The 23,367-nt window shown below is 45.3% G+C and overlaps 1 protein-coding gene across 2 annotated transcripts in view; it reads right to left on the bottom strand.

Moving 5' to 3' along the window:
* Positions 1-23,367, bottom strand: part of LOC110530474 (arf-GAP with GTPase, ANK repeat and PH domain-containing protein 3) — a 299,837-nt gene that overhangs the window by 148,485 nt on the left and 127,985 nt on the right. The window lies entirely within an intron of this gene.

Genomic DNA, 23,367 nt, shown 5'->3' with positions numbered 1-23,367 from the left:
CCAACTAGGTTAAGCCCTAATTCCATATTCTTATCACCACGGGACACTGAGGCAATTGATGATGCCATCAAAAGCAGCGCCCCCATGTGTTTAGAGAGAAACATGTTGATGAGGGCCACTGGAAAATAGCGTTGCTTGATATAAAAATATGTTCTAAGCAGGCTATAACTGCTAAAGAAATTAATGCATGACATCAAAAAACAGAACCTGTGAAGGTAACCATTTAGTTGCTTTTATACCTGTTTAGTAACACAGTAAAAACATTATATGAACATGTTTTTACATAATACTTTATCAATTAGTAATCAGAGCACATGTAGAGAACCAGGGTTGTGAGGACATGATCCTGACAGGACATCTGGACAGATAACATCTGGCTGGCCCAAGCAAAGCAGCACCCAGACAGCATGTGTCTACTGGATCATCCCACCAAAAGGAAAAAAACAGACAACTTCTCTCTATACAGAACAACCTCAGGCCCTTGAAGGACATATACATGTTCTCAGACTGGAGCACTGCTGTATTCTACATAGTAGTAGCCTTATTTTCAACAGGGTGACTTTATAGCTAACATCTTTAAATCGGTCTCCATCTAGGTATTTATCAAGTGTCTTATTTGTATAACTTGAGTAGATACTGAGTAGAGAATGAGTGATTTGAAGTGGTTGATGTTATCTCACACATATACAGTACAACACCCACTGCCATGCCATTGTCTAGTACAGTTTATTGTGTTGAAGGGTAATAATCCCTTCAAGGCATCCCGAGCATCTTTCCAGGAAGTCTGGGCTGTGGATACGGTCTTTGAGACAGGCTTCTCAAATAAGAAACCAGCTACAACACTTTATGAAAACTGCTCAAATACCAGCTAGCAAATAGATTCATACTCCAAATGCACTGCTTTGAGAGCTTGCTGCTTCAACTGAGCTGTTAGTCATATCGATATGTGGACCTGCTGTGTAGTGAACAGGTGTGCTACCTGCGTCCAGGTTTGTGCTACCTGCGTCCAGGTTTGTGCTACCTGCGTCCAGGTTTGTGCTACCTGTGTCCAGGTTTGTGCTACCTGCGTCCAGGTAGCCAGGGATTTGAATAACCTAAGGCTCTTCAGCCAGTAGACAGTCCTCTTCGCCCCAGTGGATGTGGTGGTGCCTGGTCCGTCTGCGGCCCCCGAAACACAGCAGCATGGTCCCACACTTTCAAGAGGCACAGACTGACTTGACTTATTCCTTTAGCTCCTAGTGGACCAAAGGGCTCACAAGACACAACCTAACCATACAAATCCACTGTCCAACCCTCACGCTTCAAACTCACTGACAGGCAAGCTGGTATTTTCCATCATTACCATCTTGTGGTTTTATTCCACTTCTTCCTCTCCTCTCTATTTTAATATTCTCTCTGTCCTCTCAGGTTAGTCTTTCGTATTTCAACCTCCAGTGTAAACTAAATCTGGATCCAAAAGGTAGTATTTGCCCAGTCCTGCGTATGATGTAGTCCCAGCAGACAGCTCTGGAGTGTTGTGGCTGTGCTGAGCTGAGCTGTAACACACTGACCTGGTCAGGAAGACGCGACCATGCGTCAGGTGTTGTGACGGGGAGCCGTTTCCTCCTCCTGGTAATCCTCTGAGCTGAGGAGGAGGGGTCTAAAGGCCCTATACCTAAAACAACTGCTGGGATTATTAGGCTAATCCTAATAAACCCATGGCCAGAATGGGACGTCCATTAATAAGCCCATGGCCAGAATGGGACGTCCATTAATAAGCCCATAGCCAGAATGGGACGTCCATTAATAAGCTCTGGTCAGTCATAGGATCAGACTTTCAGTCTCAGTCCATTCCCTCCCAGCTGGGGTAACAGAGGAAGGATGTGTCGTCTCTCTCTCCTTCCCTTTATCGACTGACAGCTGCTACTGTCATGTACTGTCATGTTGTGTCTTGTCTCTGTCCTTTCCCTTCACCCTGTCTCCCTCTGCTGGTCGTTGTTAGGTTACCTTTTCTCCCCCGCTTTCCCCCAGCTGTTCCTTGTCTCCTCTAACTACCCATTCACCCCGTTTCCCACCTGTTCCCTTTTTCCCTCTGATTAGGTCCCTATATCTCTCTCTGTTTCTGTTCCTGTCCTTGTCGGATTCTTGTTTGTTGTGTTTCATGCCTGAGCCAGACTATCGTCATGTTTGCTGTAACCTTGTCCTGTCCTGTCGGAATCTGCCGGTCTATCTGAGCCTACCTATGTTTGGTTATTAAAGAAGCTCTGTTTAAGTTAGTTCGCTTTTGGGTCCTCATTCACTCACCATAACAGAAGAATCCGACCAAGAATGGACCCAGCGACTTCGGATCCTCTCCACTCAGCCGTCGAGATCCAGGGAGCGATGCTAGGCAGACACGAGCAGGAATTGTCTGCTGCTCGACATGCCGTTGAGACCCTGGCCACCCAAGTCTCCAACCTCACAGAACAGGTTCACCATCTCCGCCTCGATCCACCGGCCACTTCCAGGGCTTTCGAATCTCCGGAGCCCAGAATCAATAACCCGCCGTGTTACTCTGGGGAGCCCACTGAATGCCGCTCGTTCCTCACCCAGTGTGATATTGTGTTTTCTCTCCAGCCCAACACTTACTCCAGGAGCACTGCTCGTGTCGCCTACGTCATTTCTCTCCTTATTGGACGGGCTCGTGAGTGGGGCACGGCAATCTGGGAGGCAAGGGCTGAGTGTACTAACCAGTATCAGGACTTTAAGGAGGAGATGATACGGGTTTTTGATCGATCTATTTTTGGGGAGGAGGCTTCCAGGGCCCTGTCTTCCCTATGTCAAGGCAATCGATCCATAACAGACTACTCTATTGAGTTTCGCACTCTTGCTGTCTCCAGTGGCTGGAACGAGCCGGCCTTGCTCGCTCATCTTCTGGAGGGTTTCCGCGCAGAGGTAAAGGATGAGATTCTCTCCCGGGAGGTTCCTTCCAGCGTGGATTCCTTGATTGAACTCGCTATTCGCATTGAGCGACGGGTTGATCTTCGTCACCGAGCTCGTGGAAAGGAGCTCGCGCTCTCCGTCGCCTCCCTCTCCGCATCACTACCATCTTCCTCTGCCGGCTCGGGTGCTGAGCCCATGCAGCTGGGAGGTATCCGCATCTCGACTAAGGAGAGGGAACGGAGAATCACCAACCGCCTCTGTCTCTATTGCGGTTCCGCTGGTCATTTTGTCACTTCATGTCCAGTAAAAGGCCAGAGCTCGTCAGTAAGCGGAGGGCTACTGGTGAGCGCTACTACTCCTGTCTCTCCTTCAAGATCCTGCACTACCTTGTCGGTCCATCTACGCTGGACCGGTTCGTCAGCTTCCTGCAGTGCCTTAATAGACTCTGGGGCGGAGGGCTGTTTTATGGACGAGACCTGGGCTCGGGAACATGACATTCCTCTCAGACAGTTAAAGGAGCCCACGGCCTTGTTCGCCCTGGATGGTAGTCCTCTCCCCAGGATTCAGCGTGAGACGCTACCTTTAACCCTCACTGTTTCTGGTAATCATAGTGAAACCATTTCTTTTTTAATTTTTCGTTCACCTTTTACACCTGTTGTTTTGGGCCATCCCTGGCTAGTTTGTCATAATCCTTCCATTAATTGGTCTAGTAATTCTATCCTCTCCTGGAACGTCTCTTGTCATGTGAAATGTTTAATGTCTGCTATCCCTCCTGTTTCCTCTGTCTCTTCTTCACAGGAGGAGCCTGGTGATTTGACAGGGGTGCCGGAGGAATATCACGATCTGCGCACGGTGTTCAGTCGGTCCAGGGCCACCTCTCTTCCTCCACACCGGTCGTATGATTGTAGTATTGATCTCCTTCCGGGAACCACCCCCCCCCGGGGTAGACAGTGGTTAGCCTAGTGGTTAGAGTGTTGGACTAGTAACCGAAAGGTTGCAAGTTCAAATCCCCGAGCTGACAAGGTACAAATCTGTCGTTCTGCCCCTGAACAGGCAGTTAACCCACTGTTCCTAGGCCGTCATTGAAAATAAGAATTTGTTCTTAACTGACTTGCCTAGTAAAATAAAGGTAAAAAAAATAAAAAAAAATTAAAAAAAAGACTATACTCTCTGTCGGCTCCCGAACGTAAGGCTCTCGAAGATTATTTGTCTGTAGCTCTTGACGCCGGTACCATAGTCCCCTCCTCCTCTCCCGCCGGAGCGGGGTTTTTTTTTTGTCAAGAAGAAGGACGGGTCTCTGCGCCCCTGCATAGATTATCGAGGGCTGAATGACATAACAGTGAAGAATCGTTATCCGCTTCCTCTTATGTCTTCAGCCTTCGAGATCCTGCAGGGAGCCAGGTTTTTCACTAAGTTGGACCTTCGTAACGCTTACCATCTCGTGCGCATCAGGGAGGGGGACGAGTGGAAGACGGCGTTTAACACTCCGTTAGGGCACTTTGAATACCGGGTTCTTCCTTTCGGCCTCGCTAACGCTCCAGCTGTCTTTCAGGCATTAGTCAATGATGTCCTGAGAGACATGCTGAACATCTTTGTTTTCGTTTACCTTGACGATATCCTGATTTTTTCACCGTCACTCCAGATTCATCTTCAGCACGTTCGACGTGTCCTCCAGCGCCTTTTAGAGAATTGTCTTTTTGTGAAGGCTGAGAAGTGCACTTTTCATGCCTCCTCCGTCACATTTCTCGGTTCTGTTATTTCCGCTGAAGGCATTAAGATGGATCCCGCTAAGGTCCAAGCTGTCATTGATTGGCCCGTCCCTAAGTCACGCGTCGAGCTGCAGCGCTTTCTCGGCTTCGCGAACTTCTATCGTCGTTTCATCCGTAATTTCGGTCAGGTGGCAGCTCCTCTCACAGCCCTTACTTCTGTCAAGACGTGCTTTAAGTGGTCCGTTTCCGCCCAGGGAGCTTTTGATCTCCTCAAGAATCGTTTTACACCCGCTCCTATCCTTGTTACACCTGACGTCTCTAGACAGTTCGTTGTCGAGGTTGACGCGTCAGAGGTGGGCGTGGGAGCCATTCTTTCTCAGCGCTCCCTCTCTGACGACAAGGTCCACCCATGCGCGTATTTTTCTCATCGCCTGTCGCCGTCGGAACGTAACTATGATGTGGGTAACCGCGAACTGCTCGCCATCCGGTTAGCCCTAGGCGAATGGCGACAGTGGTTGGAGGGGGCGACCGTTCCTTTTGTCGTTTGGACTGACCATAGGAACCTTGAGTACATCCGTTCTGCCAAACGACTTAATGCGCGTCAGGCGCGTTGGGCGCTGTTTTTCGCTCGTTTCGAGTTCGTGATTTCTTATCGTCCGGGCTCTAAGAACACCAAGCCTGATGCTTTGTCTCGTCTCTTCAGTTCTTCAGTAGCCTCCACTGACCCCGAGGGGATTCTCCCTGAGGGGCGTGTTGTCGGGTTGACTGTCTGGGGAATTGAGAGGCAGGTAAAACAAGCGCTCACTCACACTCCGTCGCCGCGCGCTTGTCCTAGGAACCTTCTTTTCGTTCCCGTTCCTACTCGTCTGGCCGTTCTTCAGTGGGCTCACTCTGCCAAGTTAGCCGGCCACCCTGGCGTTCGGGGTATGCTTGCTTCCATTCGCCAGCGTTTTTGGTGGCCCACCCGGGAGCATGACACGCGTCGTTTCGTGGCTGCTTGTTCGGTCTGCGCGCAGACTAAGTCCGGTAACTCTCCTCCTGCCGGCCGTCTCAGGCCGCTTCCTATTCCCTCTCGACCGTGGTCTCACATCGCCTTAGATTTTGTCACCGGACTGCCTTCGTCAGCGGGGAAGACTGTTATTCTTACGGTTGTCGATAGGTTCTCTAAGGCGGCTCATTTCATTCCCCTTGCTAAGCTTCCTTCTGCTAAAGAGACGGCACAAATCATCATCGAGAATGTTTTCAGAATTCATGGCCTTCCGTCAGACGTCGTTTCGGACAGAGGTCCGCAATTCACGTCTCAATTTTGGAGGGAGTTTTGCCGTTTGATTGGGGCTTCCGTCAGTCTCTCTTCCGGCTTTCACCCCCAGTCTAACGGTCAAGCAGAACGGGCCAATCAGACTATTGGTCGCATCTTACGCAGTCTTTCTTTTCGTAACCCTGCGTCTTGGTCAGAACAGCTCCCCTGGGCAGAATACGCCCACAACTCGCTTCCTTCGTCTGCGACCGGGCTATCTCCTTTTCAGAGTAGCCTCGGGTACCAGCCTCCGCTGTTCTCATCTCAGTTCGCCGAGTCCAGCGTCCCCTCCGCTCAGGCTTTTGTCCAACGTTGCGAGCGCACCTGGAAGAGGGTCAGGTCTGCACTTTGCCGTTATAGGACGCAGACTGTGAGGGCTGCTAATAAGCGTAGAACTAAGAGTCCTAGATATTGTCGCGGTCAGAGAGTTTGGCTCTCCACTCAGAACCTTCCCCTTAAGACGGCTTCTCGCAAGTTGACCCCGCGGTTCATTGGTCCGTTCCGTATTTCTCGGGTCATTAATCCTGTCGCAGTTCGACTTCTTCTTCCGCGATACCTTCGTCGCGTCCACCCGGTCTTCCATGTCTCCTGCATCAAGCCCGTCCTTCGCGCCCCCGCTCGTCTCCCCCCCCCCCCCCCCATCCTTGTCAAGGGCGCACCCATCTACAGGGTCCGTAGAATTTTGGACATGCGTCCTCGGGGCCGTGGTCACCAGTACCTCGTAGATTGGGAGGGGTACGGTCCTGAGGAGAGGAGTTGGGTTCCCTCTCGGGACGTGCTGGACCGTGCGCTGATCGAGGATTTCCTCCGTTGCCGCCAGGTTTCCTCCTCGAGTGCGCCAGGAGGCGCTCGGTGAGTGGGGGGGTACTGTCATGTACTGTCATGGTGTGTCTTGTCTCTGTCCTTTCCCTTCACCCTGTCTCCCTCTGCTGGTCGTTGTTAGGTTACCTTTTCTCCCCCGCTTTCCCCCAGCTGTTCCTTGTCTCCTCTAACTACCCATTCACCCCGTTTCCCACCTGTTCCCTTTTTCCCTCTGATTAGGTCCCTATATCTCTCTCTGTTTCTGTTCCTGTCCTTGTCGGATTCTTGTTTGTTGTGTTTCATGCCTGAGCCAGACTATCGTCATGTTTGCTGTAACCTTGTCCTGTCCTGTCGGAATCTGCCGGTCTATCTGAGCCTACCTATGTTTGGTTATTAAAGAAGCTCTGTTTAAGTTAGTTCGCTTTTGGGTCCTCATTCACTCACCATAACAGCTACACACATTATGTGGCCCCAGTTCTGCAACTTTATCTATATGGCAGTTTGGAGGAGGATTTCTGATAGACTGGCTTGACTGGCCATGTCTGGGGGTTTTCTGTGGGTGTCAGGGTGTGTGTGTGTGTGTGTGTGTGTTTGTGTGTCATCTCATCTGTGCTAGTCATTGTGACGTATACAGAGTGTATATGGGTAGCAGGGTAAAGCTCATGTTGTGCCCACATGTTAGCCAGGGGCTTTCTATTGTTCCGGTGTAACTTTCTAGGTCCTGCTAGTTCCCGGCCCGAGGCAAAACTCATTTAAGGTTGAGACTCCTAACACATAATAAACACAAAATATTGTTCTAGTGTTTTTGACAGTATTAGAAGTGGGGGTGGTAGAGGGGATGAGAACTCTAGAAAGTGTAGACTTACTTCAGAAGTAATACAAAACATATGACGTGTCATGATACATATCAACTCATAATGTTCTCCATAACTGTGCTAGGCCTAGGGAATTAACCGTTTAGACCGCCAAATGAATTATTTACCAATGAGAGAGGTAAAAGACAAAATATTGGTCTGGCAAACTAACTCCCTGAGAATAAATATTTAAATAGAGTCTGCAAACTGTAGCTCCAATTCAATTATGGAATCTGTCAGAAATACATTTCTCTCTAAAGGAATGTAGTTTCCACTGTAAACCAATGTGAGGAGTACATTTGCTTGGGCTATCCTCAGGGAAATACCATCTCCTGCATTTAATTCAGCACAGGTCTAATGAAATAGTTTTTATAGAAAAACTCATTACGGCCCTGTAATTTGTTTTTTTCCTTCCTCGCTCTATTAAATTCAAATAGGAACGATGTTATCCAACACTATTTGCCAGGCAGGATGCAGTACATGTCTCCACCGGGAGGGGAGGCAGCGTGACTCCTGTTGGAACCAGTATTCTTCTAGGGCAACTCTGCTGGTTGAGACGACTGTTCAAAGGCTTCTGTTCTGTATTGTATTGTTACGTAAAGCCAATTTTTTAGCAGCCTAGGTACCTCTGCTCTGCTGTGGATGTAAATCTAGACTAGAGTATGCAGCCAGTTTTCAGAGAGTTGAGCTGAGAGAGTCGTAACGACAACAGAGGACAAGCCAGAAGGTAGTGCAGGGGTTTTAAATGAGGCCATATAAGAACCTCAATGGAATTTGAAGTGCCTGTGTACGATCACAGAGAAATCCTACCTTCTGGTGCTAGGTTCTAATTTTCAGACTACAAACTCAACGGACACTATGAAAGTTTAAACCAAGTTTATTCTTCCCAGTGGGTCAACACAGCTGCGTCAGACAAAAACATGGTTTCACCCGTGGTAGTGAATACATACCCCACTTTGGGTGGAGTCTCCTCCTTATCGCTAAACATTGCATCATTATTGCTAGGCAGGGAGCCGAGGTATCTGGGTCTTAAACGGTTCCTCCCCTTAGCAGTACTGCTACATGTGATCGTTTCCCCTGCACTCAGCCCCTCCCAAACTTACTTATGGCTCCCCTCATGTGTCTATTATACCTGATGATTAATTATATAGAAAGCTCAGAAACCACACCTTTCACTGGGAATAAAAGCTGTAAAGAGAACCCTCCTTACCCAGGATCAAAATGTTAGAAAACGTGTGCACTCATTACTGTAAGTCACTCTGGATAACAGTCTGCTAAATGACTCAAATGTAAATGTTACCCAATAAGCAAAGGTTTTCACTGTGTGAAAGGATTGAACTGTTGCCAGTTTAGTCTTATGATCAGATCTATCCATCTCATGTGGTGTGACACTCACTGATCACATAAAATAAGAAATGTGTCTTAAGGCTTACGCCATTCAGTTTATCCCTCCACTACAATAGGCTGGAACTCATAGGCAAAGCCTCATATCAACCAGCAGACAGACAACATTCTGGTGGTTTCCTGTAGTTACAGGCCACAGATGCTACAAATGTCTAGACCCGTAGTCTAGCAGATTGTATGACGTGTTTTCTACTAGCGACCCTCAATGATAGGAGGATTCGAGTCCGTGTTAAAACGTCAGACACACGCTGTTCCTCTGACAATCAACAGCAGGCTGCTGCCTGGCTGGCCGGGAAAGGAGAGGAGGGGAGCTGAGACAGTACCTTATTCATCATGGCTATCAGTATTCAGTATCCCCATCAGCACCATTGATGATCATCATTATTAGACCCAGAGGTACTACATACGTACAGACCAGTGGAGGCTGCTGAGGGGAGGACAGCTCATAATAACATCTGGAATGGAGTCAATGGAATGGTATCAAACTCATGGTTTCCTTATGGTTGAGACTATTCCACTGACTCCATTCCAGCCATTACTATGAGCTGCCCTCCCTCAGCAGCCTCCATTGGTACAGATGTTGATCCTTCAAGCACTTTGTCTCTAGGTATTGATGACTGACCTCACACACCTGCACAGCGGTAGGCTGACTACTAATGGTAAAACAAATCATTCTCTCAATTTCAGAACTACAGAAACACCATTTCATCTGCTTTGTAGTCTCATCCACTAGACTGCACAGTCTATGGCAGCACCCGAAGGGGTAAAGGTTATCTTACGCATACATGTCATTCCAATTCAATAAAAGTGTATGTAGTATTTTAGTGTGTGTACTTATGTTACAGGTTGTCAATAGCATGTCAGTATTATTACATTGTGTGAATGACTCACGAGGACTCATGAGACCAAGCATCGGTATGGCTTCTATAAAAAGGTGGGTTCCTTGAGCTCATATTTCAAATAAAAATCTGTGTGTGTGTTATCACAAAATGCATAATTCTCAGGATAAGTTCACAATTAAAGATCGTTACAATATGAATGAACCCGAGCCATCATAGCAGAGCTCCACAGGTTGAAGTCATCAGATCAGAGACTAAAAAGGTGGCAGCAATGATGCACAGGAAGCAGAGTGACACCGTGCCTGAGGCTAGAGTAGGCCTAGTGACATTGCCCCAGACTACAGCCACACAAATATACTGAAAAAACTATTTTACTGAGTTACAGTTCATATGAGAAAATCAGTAAACTGAAGTAAATTCATTAAGCCCCAATCTATGGATTTCATATGACTGGGAATACAGATATGCAGCTGTTGGTCAGAGACACCATAAATACATTTGGACCTCAGGATCTCATTACGGTATTTCTGTGAATTAAAATTGCCATCAATAAAATGCTAATGTCTTCATTGTCCGTAGCTTATGCCTCCCCATACCATAACCCCACCTCCACCATGGGGCACTCTTTTCACAATGCTGACATCAGCAAACCGCTCGCCATCACAACGCTATACACGTGGTCTGCGGTTGTGAGACCAGTTGGACGTACTGCCAAATTTTCGAAAACAATATTGGAGGCGACTTATGGTAGATAAATTAACATTCAATTCGAATGCAGTCAGCATGCCAATTGCACGATCCTTCAAAACTTGAGACATCTGTGGCATTGTGTTGTGTGACAAACCTGCACATTTTAGAGTGGCCATTTATTGTCCCCAGTACAATAATGATCATTCAGTTCAACCAGCGTCTTGATATGCCACACCTGTCAAGTGGATGGATTATCTTGGCAAAGGAGAAATGCTCACTAACAGGGACGTAAACAAATGTTTGCACAAAATTTGAGAGAAATAAGCTTTTCGTGTGTGAGGAACATTTCTGGGATCTTTTATTTCATGAAACATGGGACCAACACTTTACATGTTGTGTTTATATTTTTGTTCAGTGTATAATCACTCATTTATTTTTATGGCTACAGCATCATCATCAAAGCAGCCAACATCAGAGAGCACTGTTCCCTGATTTCAGAATCAAGCCTCATTGATTTAAAAAATCAACTGACAGGCACCTGTAATGAGAGCATGGGGACTAGAGAGGAACGGGGATGTGTATTAATCAAAACAGAGTAAGAGCATGGCCCAATGATATTAGGGGAGGGGAGTTCCTCTTGGGACCTTCTTCACTCTGTGTGTGTGTGTGTGTGGTGATTCAGCTCTGCATGACTGTGTGCCCCATGTCAATCTGGCCAGCATTTGTTATGTCCATCTCAGCCCAGATGATTGACAGCTCTGAAACAGCCAATCCCATGAGGATCTCCCCAGACAGCTCCAGAAGGGAACCTTCCACCTTTGCATTTTCTCTCCTCAAATGATATTAATATTTTACCCTGCATCTCGACTTTCCCAGAGAAGACTCATTTGTGTTTCCTTGAGCATCACTGAGTATTTCTCACAACTTTAACCTTGATCAGAGGCTGTGATGAATACCAAGAATCCGCCAGTCAGTGCATTCGGAGTGTGTGTGTGTGTATGTGTGTGTGTGTGTATGAACGAGTGTGTGTCTCCTTATACTGTATACCGAAGGGGGGGGGGGGGGGGGTACCCCTGCCTCTTTGGGGCTGCGGGTGTGAGTGCTACGCCACTGCTTATAGCTAACAATAAGTTACGAATAACATTAGAAATGTAACATGTGTCAATTTAATTATATCCAGCTCAGGGCTCCAGCTATACATTTGGTTTGCTAATTTGCTTGCTAAGTGGCTAGATGTCAAGATCAAGCTTCCTGGTTACAGCAGAGACATTCAATCCCCTCCTGGATCAAGATCCCTGTTACCTAAATTGTTATACATGTCAAAAATGTATTTTAAAAAGCCACATCTATTTAAAAAAAAGCTATCCCTGAATGTATTCAGATGACACGGCAAGCACAGAGTGGTGGTGTGATTGTTCTGAAGAAGGCGTTTGGGTGCTGAGTCAAGGCCGCCCACATATGCATCCATCCGCTCACGCACAGGACTCACACAAATACTATATTTTTTTTTTAAATAGCGCCCCTTGTGTATACTTTCGGTAATACCGTATACACCAGTATAGTTTAGAAACAGTATGAACATCTGGATCCCGCCCAACCCTAGTGCCTCCTCATCTTCCTCATTACAGAAATACATGTATTACACATTACTCACACTAAGTGAAAATCCACAACACACACACACAGAGTACAGCCAACAATTCCCTGCCCACCCACACACGCATACTACACACACAGCAACAAAATACAACATTTCTCCTAACCAACAACCCAAACTAGAGATAATAACCGAGCTGTGACATTGATTGCACACTGTCAATTAAAAAAGCTAATAACAAATCTTATTAGAATCCTGTCCGTTGTGCATTTACACAGAATGAATGCAGGCACATGAACAAGGCAAAACACTGACAGAGACAGACACACACAGTAGAAGGGAGATATAGAGCAAGGAAAGTTTGTTATAATGATGCTTGCAGTAGTGGTATCGAGCGTGGGTGTGTGGATCTTTTTAAAATTCAGCTGAGCTACCGACCAACGTACGTCACAATTCTTCCACTGCAGAGAAAATGATAGGTTTGAGGACGTCTGTGGGAGGCTGCTGCCAGACGCTTCTGTCTGAAACATGCTTGGATTTGAATGTGTGTTTTGTATTAGTGTGTGTGTGTGTATGTGTATGTATGAGTACTATGCGTGAGCGGATGGATGTATGGGTGGGGGCCTTGACTCAGCACCCAAACTCCCTCTTCAAAACAATCACTCTGTGCTTGCTGTGTCATCTGAATATATCCAGGACCACATCTACAGTCCTGGGCAGGTTTAAAACATGTTTATTTCACTAAGGACAGGAGGACAAAAAGCAGTAGTTGTTTTTTAAAGACAGAGAAAGGTCCAAATCTCCTTGACTGGTTGGTTGGTTTGGGCTGGAGCCTGACATTGAGGTCAGGGTGACGTTTGCTGCTGGTCTGTGGAGGGAGGCTGCTGCTAGGAGAACAGCCAGAGGACGGGGGAGGATTCAAGCTTGGATGCACAGTTTTCACAGCTTTGCCTGCGTGGGCTGGTGGCTCCCAGTCCTCCTCCTCGCTACACTACAACTAAACTGTGTATGTGTGTCCTCCTCCTCGCTACAATACAGCACTACAGGCCCCCGCTTCAAATGAAAGCCTTTTAGAAGAGTGAAGCAGAGAAACACACAGAGACAGAAAGAAAGCCAATCCTATAAATACTACAGATCCTACTGAGAAATACATGTCAAATTGTTTTCCTTTTTTTTATATGCCCTGCAAGGTATGATGAGCAGGGCGGTAACCATTGACCAACGTTCCAATGTATTTTCAACATACAGTATATCGAACATACACCTCTGTCATTCCAACGCACAGCATGAAGACGCAATCACGGCACACCGGTGGTTATGAATCTGTTCAAGACTGTCCCTTCAATTCAATAAAAGGTTCCGTCACAACATGTCTTGATGCACTTCCCTTTTTGACAGCTAGCAATGTTCCCTACATACAGTAGGCTACGGCTAACCAACCCAATAGTTATTCATTCATTGATCTCTCTAACTTTCACTCCCTTTCAAGGTTTCTGTGCCACCTGAAAATAGCTGTGAGAGCATTTGAGCACAGGCTCGCAATGTCATTTCATGTGTTTTGTCTGCGTCCCTGTGCCACCACCCCACCCACACACACTAAGACAATGAGCTGGGAGCGTCATTATGTTTAACTGACAACAGTGTTTTCACACCCAGTGCCCTGCGGCGCAAACAATCAGCAGAAATCCTACATTAAAAGCTCCCCATCCTCTCACTGCCCTTAACACAGAGATCTACAACAGCAGCTTAACTCCGGGAGACACAGTACTACCGTCAAATGGAAATGCAGGTAACACTACCAACAGCAGACATTAGGTGTGGAAACAGCCATTTTCAAAATACAAGGGCTCGTAGATGCTCAGAACAGAAATAAAGCATTATACCTGAAGTGCTGGAAAGACGCATGTCGATATTCAGCTATGATTCATATCAGTGGAGGCTGGTGGAAGGAGCTATAGGAGGAATGGCTCATTGTAATGAATGGAATGGTACCAAACACATGGTAACAATGTGTTTGACTCTGTTCCCTTGATTCCATTCCAGCCATGACAATGAGCCTGTCCTCCTTTAGCTCCTCCCACCAGCCTCCTCTGATCCATGTAAAAGATTCAGAGAACTCTAACAGAAATGAACATTCAGCTATGAACCACAGAGGACGCTTTGAATTGATCGCACATCATAACACACAAAATTACAAATATAAATCAAATGTAAAACTACAGTGTGTACAGCCTAGCACATCACTGGGGCCATGCGTCCTGCTATCCAGGACCTGCATTTGAAGTCGGAAGTTTACATACACCTTAGCCAAATACATTTATACTCAGTTTTTCACAATTCCTGACATTTAATCCTAGTAAAAAGTCCCTGTTTTAGGTCAGTTAGGATCACCACTTTATTTTAAGAATGTGAAATGTCAGAATAATAGTAGAGATAGTGATTTATTTCAGCTTTTATTTCTTTCATCACATTCCCAGTGGGTCAGAAGTTTGCATACACTCAATTAGTATTTGGTAGCATTGCCTTTAAATTGTTTAACTTGGGTCAAATGTTTTGGGTAGCCTTCCACAACCTTCCCACAATAAGTTGGTTGAATTTTGGCTCATTCCTCCTGACAGAGCTGGTGTAACTGAGTCAGGTTTGTAGGCCTCCTTGCTCGCACACGCTTTTTCAGTTCTGCCCACAAATTTACTAAAGGATTGAGGTCAGGGCTTTGTGATGGCCACTCCAATACCTTGACTTTGTTGTCCTTAAGACATTTTGCCACAACTTTGGAAGTATTTATTTTATATTTAACCAGGTAGGCAAGTTGAGAACAAGTTCTCATTTACAATTGCGGCCTGGCCAAGATAAAGTAAAGCAGTTCGACACATACAACAACACAGAGTTACACATGGAGTAAAACAATACAGTCAATAATACAGTAGAAAAAGAAGTCTATATACAATGTGAGAAAATGAGGTGAGATAAGGGAGGTAAAGGCAAAAAAAAGGTCATGGTGGCGAAGTAAATACAATATAGCAAGTAAAACACTGGAATGGTAGATTTGCAGTGGAAGAATGTGCAAAGTAGAGATAGAAATAATAGGGTGCAAAGGAGCAAAATAAATAAATAAATACAGTAGGGGGAGAGGGTAGTTGTTTGGGCTAAATTATAGATGGGCTATGTACAGGTGCAGTAATATGTGAGCTGCTCTGACAGCTGGTGCTTAAAGCTAGTGAGGGAGATAAGTGTTTCCATTTTCAGAGATTTTTGTAGTTCGTTCCAGTCATTGGCAGCAGAGAACAGGAAGGAGAGGCGGCCAAAGGAAGAATTGGTTTTGGGGGTGACCAGAGAGATATACCGCGTGCTACAGGTGGGTGCTGCTATGGTGACCAGCGAGCTGAGATAAGTGGGGACTTTACCTAGCAGGGTCTTGTCGATGACCTGGAGCCAGTGGGTTTGGCGACGAGTAAGAAGCGAGGGCCAGCCAACGAGAGCGTTCAGGTAGCAGTGGTGGGTAGTATATGGGGCATTGGTGACAAAACGGAAGGCACTGTGATAGACTGCACCCAATTTATTGAGTAGGGTTTTAGAGGCTATTTTGTAAATGACATCGCCGAAGTCAGGATGGTCAGTTTTACAAGGGTATGTTTGGCAGCATCAGTGAAGGATGCTTTGTTGCGAAATAGGAAGCCAATTCTAGATTTAACTTTAGATTGGAGATGTTTGATGTGAGTCTGGAAGGAGAGTTTACAGTCTTACCAGACACCTAGGTATTTGTAGTTGTCCACATATTCTAAGTCCGAACCGTCCAGAGTAGTGATGTTGGATGGGCGGGCAGGTGCAGGCAGCGATCGGTTGAAGAACATGCATTTAGTTTTACTTGTAATTGAGAGCGATTGGAGGTCACGGAAGGAGAGTTGTATGGCATTGAAGCTCATCTGGAGGGTTGTTAACACAGTGTCCAAAGAAGGGCCAGAAGTATACAGAATGGTGTCGTCTGCGTAGAGGTGGATCAGAGACTCACTAGCAGCAAGAGCGACATCATTGATGTATACAGAGAAGAGAGTCGGTCCAATAATTGAACCCTGTGGCACCCCCATAGAGACTGCCAGAGGCCCGGACAACAGGCCCTCTGATTTGACACACTGAACTCTATCGGAGAAGTAGTTGGTGAACCAGGCGAGGCAATCATTTGAGAAACCAAAGCTATCGAGTCTGCCGATGAGGATGTGGTGATTGACAGAGTCGATCATAATCATAATAATCATCATAATAAATCCACATAATGTTCCCTCCTCATGATGCCATCTATTTTGTGAAGTGCACCAGTCCCTCCTGCAGCAAAGTACCCCCACACCATGATGCTGCCACCCCCATGCTTCACGGTTGGGATGATGTTCTTCAGCTTGCAAGCCTCCCCCTTTTCTTCCAAACATAACGATGATCATTATGGCCAAACAGTTCTATTTTTCTTTCATCAGACCAGAGGACATTTCTCCAAAAAGTACGATCTTTGTCCCCATGTGCAGTTGCAAACATTAGTCTGGCTTTTTATGGCGGTTTTGGAGCAGTGACTTCTTCCTTGCTGAGCGGCCTTTCAGGATATGTCGATATAGGACTCGTTTTACTGTGGATATAGATACTTGTGTACCTGTTTCCTTCAGCATCTTCACAAGGTCCTTTGCTGTTGTTCTGGGATTGATTTGCACTTTTCACACCAAAGTACGTTCATCTCTAGGAGACAGAACGCGTCTCTTTCCTGAGCGGTATGGCAGCTGCGTGGTCCCATGGTGTTTATACTTGCGGATTATTGTTTGTACAGATGAACGTGGTACCTTCAGGCATTTGGAAATTGCTCCCAAGGATGAACCAGACTTGTGGAGGTCTCCAGTTTTTTTTCTGAGGTCTTGGCCGATTTCTTTTGATTTTCCCATGATGTCAAGCAAAGAGGTACTGAGTTTGAAGGTAGGCGTTGAAATACATCCACAGGTACCCCTCCAATTGACTTAAATGATGTCAATGAGCCTATCAGAAGCTTCTAAAGCCATGACATAATTTCCTGGAATTTTCCAAGCTGTTTAAAAGGCACAGTCAACTTAGTGTATGTAAACTTCTGACCCATGGGAATTGTGATACAGTGAATTATAAGTGAAATAATCGGTCTGTAAACAATTGTTGGTAAAATTACTTGTGTCATGCACAAAGTAGATGTCCTAACTTACTTACCCAAACTATAGTTTGTTAACAAGAAATTTGTGAAGTGGTTGAAAAACGAGTTTTAATGACTCCAACCTAAGTGTATGTAAACTTCCGACTTCAACTGTACTAGGCGGTGTCAGAGGAAGGCCCCAAAAAATATCTAAACTCCAATCACCCAAGTCATAGACTGTTCTCTCTGCTATCGCACAGCAAGCGGTACCGGAGCACCAAGTCTAGGTCCAAAAGGCTCCTTAACATCTTCTTCCATAAGACTGCTGAACAATTAATCAAATGACCACCGGACTATTTGCATTGACATCCCCCCTTTTGTTTTTACACTGCTGCTACTCGCTGTTTCTTATCTATGCAGTCACTTTACCCCTACTACATGTACAAATTACCTCGACTAACCTGTACCCTGCACATTGACTCGGTACCAGTACCCCCTGTATATAGCCTCATTGTTATTTTATTGTGTAACTTATTTTTTTTCACATTAGTTTATTTAGTAAATATTTTCTTTACTCTATTTTCTTAAAACTGCATTGTTGGTTAAGGGCTTGTAAGTGAGCATTTCACTGTAAGGTCTACTGTTACACCGAATATATGTGACATGTTGACGCTATTCATATGAATCAGAGACCTGGCTGTTGGTTAATCCTCAACCTTCTCGAAAGGAGCGGAGATTTGGTTTCACTTAATTAGTTCCATAGGTAACTGGCTGTCTTGATATGCTATGCTGTAAGTCACACACACACACACACACACACTCTCTATGGCATAACTTACTATGGGAGGCAGTGGCGGCATCATGTTGAATTATTAAAAACAATTACCATGGCCTAGGGAGAGTGACGGGCGAATAACAGCAGAGGACGGCTTGGTAAATAAATAAAGTTGATATCCACAGCTGCTATTCCATTCCTTCTCTAATGATATCTGAATATCAAAGAGACCAAATCAACAAATGCTTATTCCTTCTCCCTCAATCCTCCAAAAAGCCTAAAATCTCCTCCAGGCTGCTACGCAGAGGCTTCAGCCTGCCCTGCCGTGAAATTGAATAGTCCCAAAAATGATTTACAGTAAGAACTAAGTGTCCATCCCACCAAGATGACAAGAAATTACCCTGGCTATTCCTGAAGGAGAACATGCTAATTACACAGGTGCACCTTGTGCTAGGGACAATAAAAGGCCACTCTAAAATGTGCAGTTGTGTCACACAACACAATGCCACAGATGTCTCAAGTTTTGAGGGAGTGTGCAATTGGCATGTTGACTGCAGGAATGTCCACCAGAGCTATTGCCAGAAAATGTTATGTTAATATCTCTACCATAAGTCGCCTCAAACGTCATTTGGGGCGGCAGGGTAGCCTAGTGGTTAGAGCGTTGGACTAGTAACCGAAAGGTTGCAAGTTCAAATCCAAATTCTGCCCCTGAACAGGCAGTTAATCCACTGTTCCTAGGCCGTCATTGAAAATAAGAATTGGTTCTTAACTGGACTAGCCTAGTAAAATAAAAAAATGGAGAATTTGGCAGTACGTCCAACTAGCCTCAGAAACACAGACCACACCAGCCCAGGACCTCCACATCCGGCTTCTTCACCTGCGGGATTGTCGGAGACCAGCCACCAGCCACCAGCTGATGGAACTAAGGAGTATTTCTGTCTGTAATGAAGCCCTTTTGTAGGTAAAAACTCATTCCAATGTCCTCCCAGGCCCACCTATGGCTGTGCCCCTGCCCAGTTGTGTGAAATCCATAGATTAGGGCCTAAATAATATACATACATGTACTATGTAAATATTCTTAATCCATTCCTTACTTAGATTTATGTGTATTTTGGGTATGTGTTGGGAAACTGTTAGATATTGCTTGTTAGGAAAGTATTCCGATTTTTCAGACTTTTTCCACATTTTGTTACCTTACAGCCTTATAATGGATTAAGAAATCTACACACAATACCCCATAATGACAAAGCGAAAGTGAATTTTAGAAACACCTTATTTACATAAGTATTCAGACCCTTTTCTATGAGATTCGAAATTGAGCTCAGGTGCATCCTGTTTCCATTGATCATCCGTGAGATGTTTCTACAACTTGATTGAAGTCCACCTGTGGTAAATTAAATTGATTGAACATGATTTGAAAAGGCACACACCTGTCTTTATAAAGGTCCCACATTTGACAGTGCATGTCAGAGCAAAAACCAAGCCACGAGGTAAAAGGAATTGTCTGTAGAGCTCTGAGACAGGATTGTGTCTCTGGGGAAGGGTACCAATACATTTCTGCAGCTTTGAAGGTCCCCAGGAACACAGTCACCTCCATCATTCTTAAATGGAAGAAGTTTGGAACCACCAAGACTCTTCCTAGAGCTGGTCGCCCGACCAAACTGACCAAAAACCAATGGTCACTCTGACAGAGCTCCAGACTTTCTCTGTGGAGATGGGAGAACCTTCCAGAAGGACAACAATCTCTACAGCACTCCACCAATCAGGCCTTTATGGTAGTGGTCAGACAGAAGCCCATCCTCAGTAAAAGGCACATGACAGCCTGCTTGGAGCTTGCCAAAAGGTCCCTTTAGGACTCTCAGACCATGAGAAACAAGATTCTCTGGTCTGATGAAACCAAGACAGAACTCCTTGGCCTGAATGCCAAGCATCACATCTGGAGGAAACCTGGCACCATCCCTATGGTGAAGCATGGTGGTGGCAGCATCACGCTGTGGGTTTGTTTTTCAGCGGCAAGGATTGGGAGACTAGTCAGGATCAAGGGAAATATGAACGGAGCAAAGTAGAGAGAGATCCTTGATGAAAACCTGCTCCAGAGCGCTCAGGACCTCAGACTGGGATGAAGGTTCACCTTCCAACAGGACAACGACCCTAAGCACACAGCCAAGACAACGCAGGAGTGGCTTCATGACAAGTCTCTGAATGCCCTTGAATTTCCCAGCCACAGGGAGAACTTGAACCCGATCAAACATCTCTGGAGATACCTGATAATAGCTGTGCAGCAATGCTCCACATCCAACCTGACAGAGCTTGAGAGGATATGCAGAGAAGAATAGGAAAAACTCCTACAGGTGTGCCAAGCTTGTAGTGTCATACCCAAGAAGACAAGAAAGTAATTACTGCCAAAGGTGCATCAACAAAAGCACTGAGTGAAGGGTCTGAATACTTGTGTAAATGTGATATGTTTTTTGGAACATGAATAGAGAATAGAGCAGCAGAATAATTGTTTGAGTTATCAGGGAAGTTCAAAGTGACCCCAATATCTTAATTATGGGTGTCATGTCCCATAGCACAATCAGGACTGACCTTTACTGGACATGACATTAGTATTACTCACAGTGATTCAGACAGTCAAGGTAATCTAACCAGAAAAAAACATTGTAAAATCAAACATACAAGTGCTATGACACTCTAGTGGTTTGGCTGCTGGTGACCGTCGAGTGACTGTATTCTGGCAGGTCAAAATAATCATCTTAAGATGGTGTAACAACAACAAAATGGTGCCAATAGGAAAGTTGCTGTTACCCAAAATTGAGAAAAGTGCTAAACAAAGTTAGAGCCATGATGGACGAAATTATAAATTAATAGAATATCCATTTCAAATTGATGTCACTAGAATATGATTATAATGCTGTTTTTTTAGTATTACAGTATTAATGCTATGCCATCAGCAATTTTCAAATACCAAATCCTACAGGACAGTAAAAAGCTCTGATTTCAGTGATTCTGACTCACCTACTATTGCACCCCAGACAGTCTTACAGAGGACATTGATGAGAACATTCACAGAATGGTACTGGTCCTGTCGTCAGTAGAACACAGAACAACCACATTAGCCTGCAGCAAGACTTCAGTTGCCAAATTAAATGGGCAACCTCCGCTTTGAGTCCCACTATCACCCCGGCATGATTAAGGACTTCTAAACCCTTTAAAACATTGTGTTTGAGCTGGATTTGCATTGGAATAGTCTATTTCTTCTGCATCCACCGATACCAACCACTAGCCTGCGCGACTAACGGCGGCTGAACTATAATAGTGTTTGTGAGACAAGGGCAGATCCCGAAAACGTCTCGTCGCAAAATCGTCTGAAGTCCTAGCGGCTTGAGCGACAAACTATTATGACTTCACTTTGAAAAGCTGAGAATCTCACGCACACATAACATGCCCATGTTTTGCTCTAGGACGCAAGCCACACAAGAGTCATTAGAGGTAACAGGCTCTTTAAAATAGAAGATCATAGGAAATCCCAGGGAACAGTGTCTGTATAATACAGTAATAAGCTCACATAACTGCTGTCACAAACTACTTGTAGCGCTGGTTGTTCTGAAAATAAAATGGCAAAACACTTCAATGTGAGGCTAAATATGAGGGCAAAGCAAGAAAATGAACGAAAGTAGCGAATTTCAGGTTTTTCACTGTGGGAATCCCTGGACCTATGAGTTTAAGTGTGTAACTATGGACATCATATCTAGGCCTAGGCTATTTCATTTGATCATTAGAATCGCTTAAAGTATATAGTATATTTTCTATTAGAAAATAATATTTTTTTTATTTTTTTATTTCACCTTTATTTAACCAGGTAGGCTAGTTGAGAACAAGTTCTCATTTGCAACTGCGACCTGGCCAAGATAAGGCATAGCAGTGTGAACAGACAACACAGAGTTACACATGGAGTAAACAATTAACAAGTCAATAACACAGTAGAAAAAAGGGGAGTCTATATATACATTGTGTGCAAAAGGCATGAGAAGGTAGGCAAATAATTACAATTATGCAGATTAACACTGGAGTGATAAATGATCAGATGGTTATGTAAAGGTAGAGATAGAGATATTGGTGTGCAAAAGAGCAGAAAAATAAATAAATAAAAACAGTATGGGGATGAGGTAGGTGAAAATGGGTGGGCTATTTACCAATAGACTATGTACAGCTGCAGCGATCGGTTAGCTGCTCAGATAGCAGATGTTTGAAGTTGGTGAGGGAGATAAAAGTCTCCAACTTCAGCGATTTTTGCAATTCGTTCCAATCACAGGCAGCAGAGAACTGGAACGAAAGGCGGCCAAATGAGGTGTTGGCTTTAGGGATGATCAGTGAGATACACCTGCTGGAGCGCGTGCTACGGATGGGTGTTGCCATCGTAACCAGTGAACTGAGATAAGGCGGAGCTTTACCTAGCATGGACTTGTAGATGACCTGGAGCCAGTGGGTCTGGCGACGAATATGTAGCGAGGGCCAGCCGACTAGAGCATACAAGTCGCAGTGGTGGGTGGTATAAGGTGCTTTAGTGACAAAACGGATGGCACTGTGATAAACTGCATCCAGTTTGCTGAGTAGAGTGTTGGAAGCAATTTTGTAGATGACATCGCCGAAGTCGAGGATCGGTAGGATAGTCAGTTTTACTAGGGTAAGTTTGGCGGCGTGAGTGAAGGAGGCTTTGTTGCGGAATAGAAAGCCGACTCTTGATTTGATTTTCGATTGGAGATGTTTGATATGGGTCTGGAAGGAGAGTTTAGAGTCTAGCCAGACACCTAGGTACTTATAGATGTCCACATATTCAAGGTCGGAACCATCCAGGGTGGTGATGCTGGTCAGGCGTGCGGGTGCAGGCAGCGAACGGTTGAAAAGCATGCATTTGGTTTTACTAGCGTTTAAGAGCAGTTGGAGGCCACGGAAGGAGTGCTGTATGGCATTGAAGCTCGTTTGGAGGTTAGATAGCACAGTGTCCAAGGACGGGCCGGAAGTATATAGAATGGTGTCGTCTGCGTAGAGGTGGATCAGGGAATCGCCCGCAGCATGAGAAACATCATTGATATATACAGAGAAAAGAGTCGGCCCGAGAATTGAACCCTGTGGCACCCCCATAGAGACTGCCAGAGGACCGGACAGCATGCCCTCCGATTTGACACACTGAACTCTGTCTGCAAAGTAATTGGTGAACCAGGCAAGGCAGTCATCCGAATAGTGGCACCAGTGACTACTGGCAGTATTTTTTTTATCAAATAAACAAACAAAAAGAACAGAAAATTCTCATTTGTTAGCCAAATAAAATCAATGAAGTTTTCAAAGATAGGGAAGGGACAAATAGT

This window comes from Oncorhynchus mykiss, chromosome 8 (genome assembly GCF_057628025.1).
Source record: "Oncorhynchus mykiss isolate SJ-2025 chromosome 8, ASM5762802v1, whole genome shotgun sequence".
Taxonomy (NCBI): Eukaryota; Metazoa; Chordata; class Actinopteri; order Salmoniformes; family Salmonidae; genus Oncorhynchus; species Oncorhynchus mykiss.
Note: the sequence above shows the minus strand (reverse complement) of the source record. Positions and strands in the feature narration are given on the sequence as shown.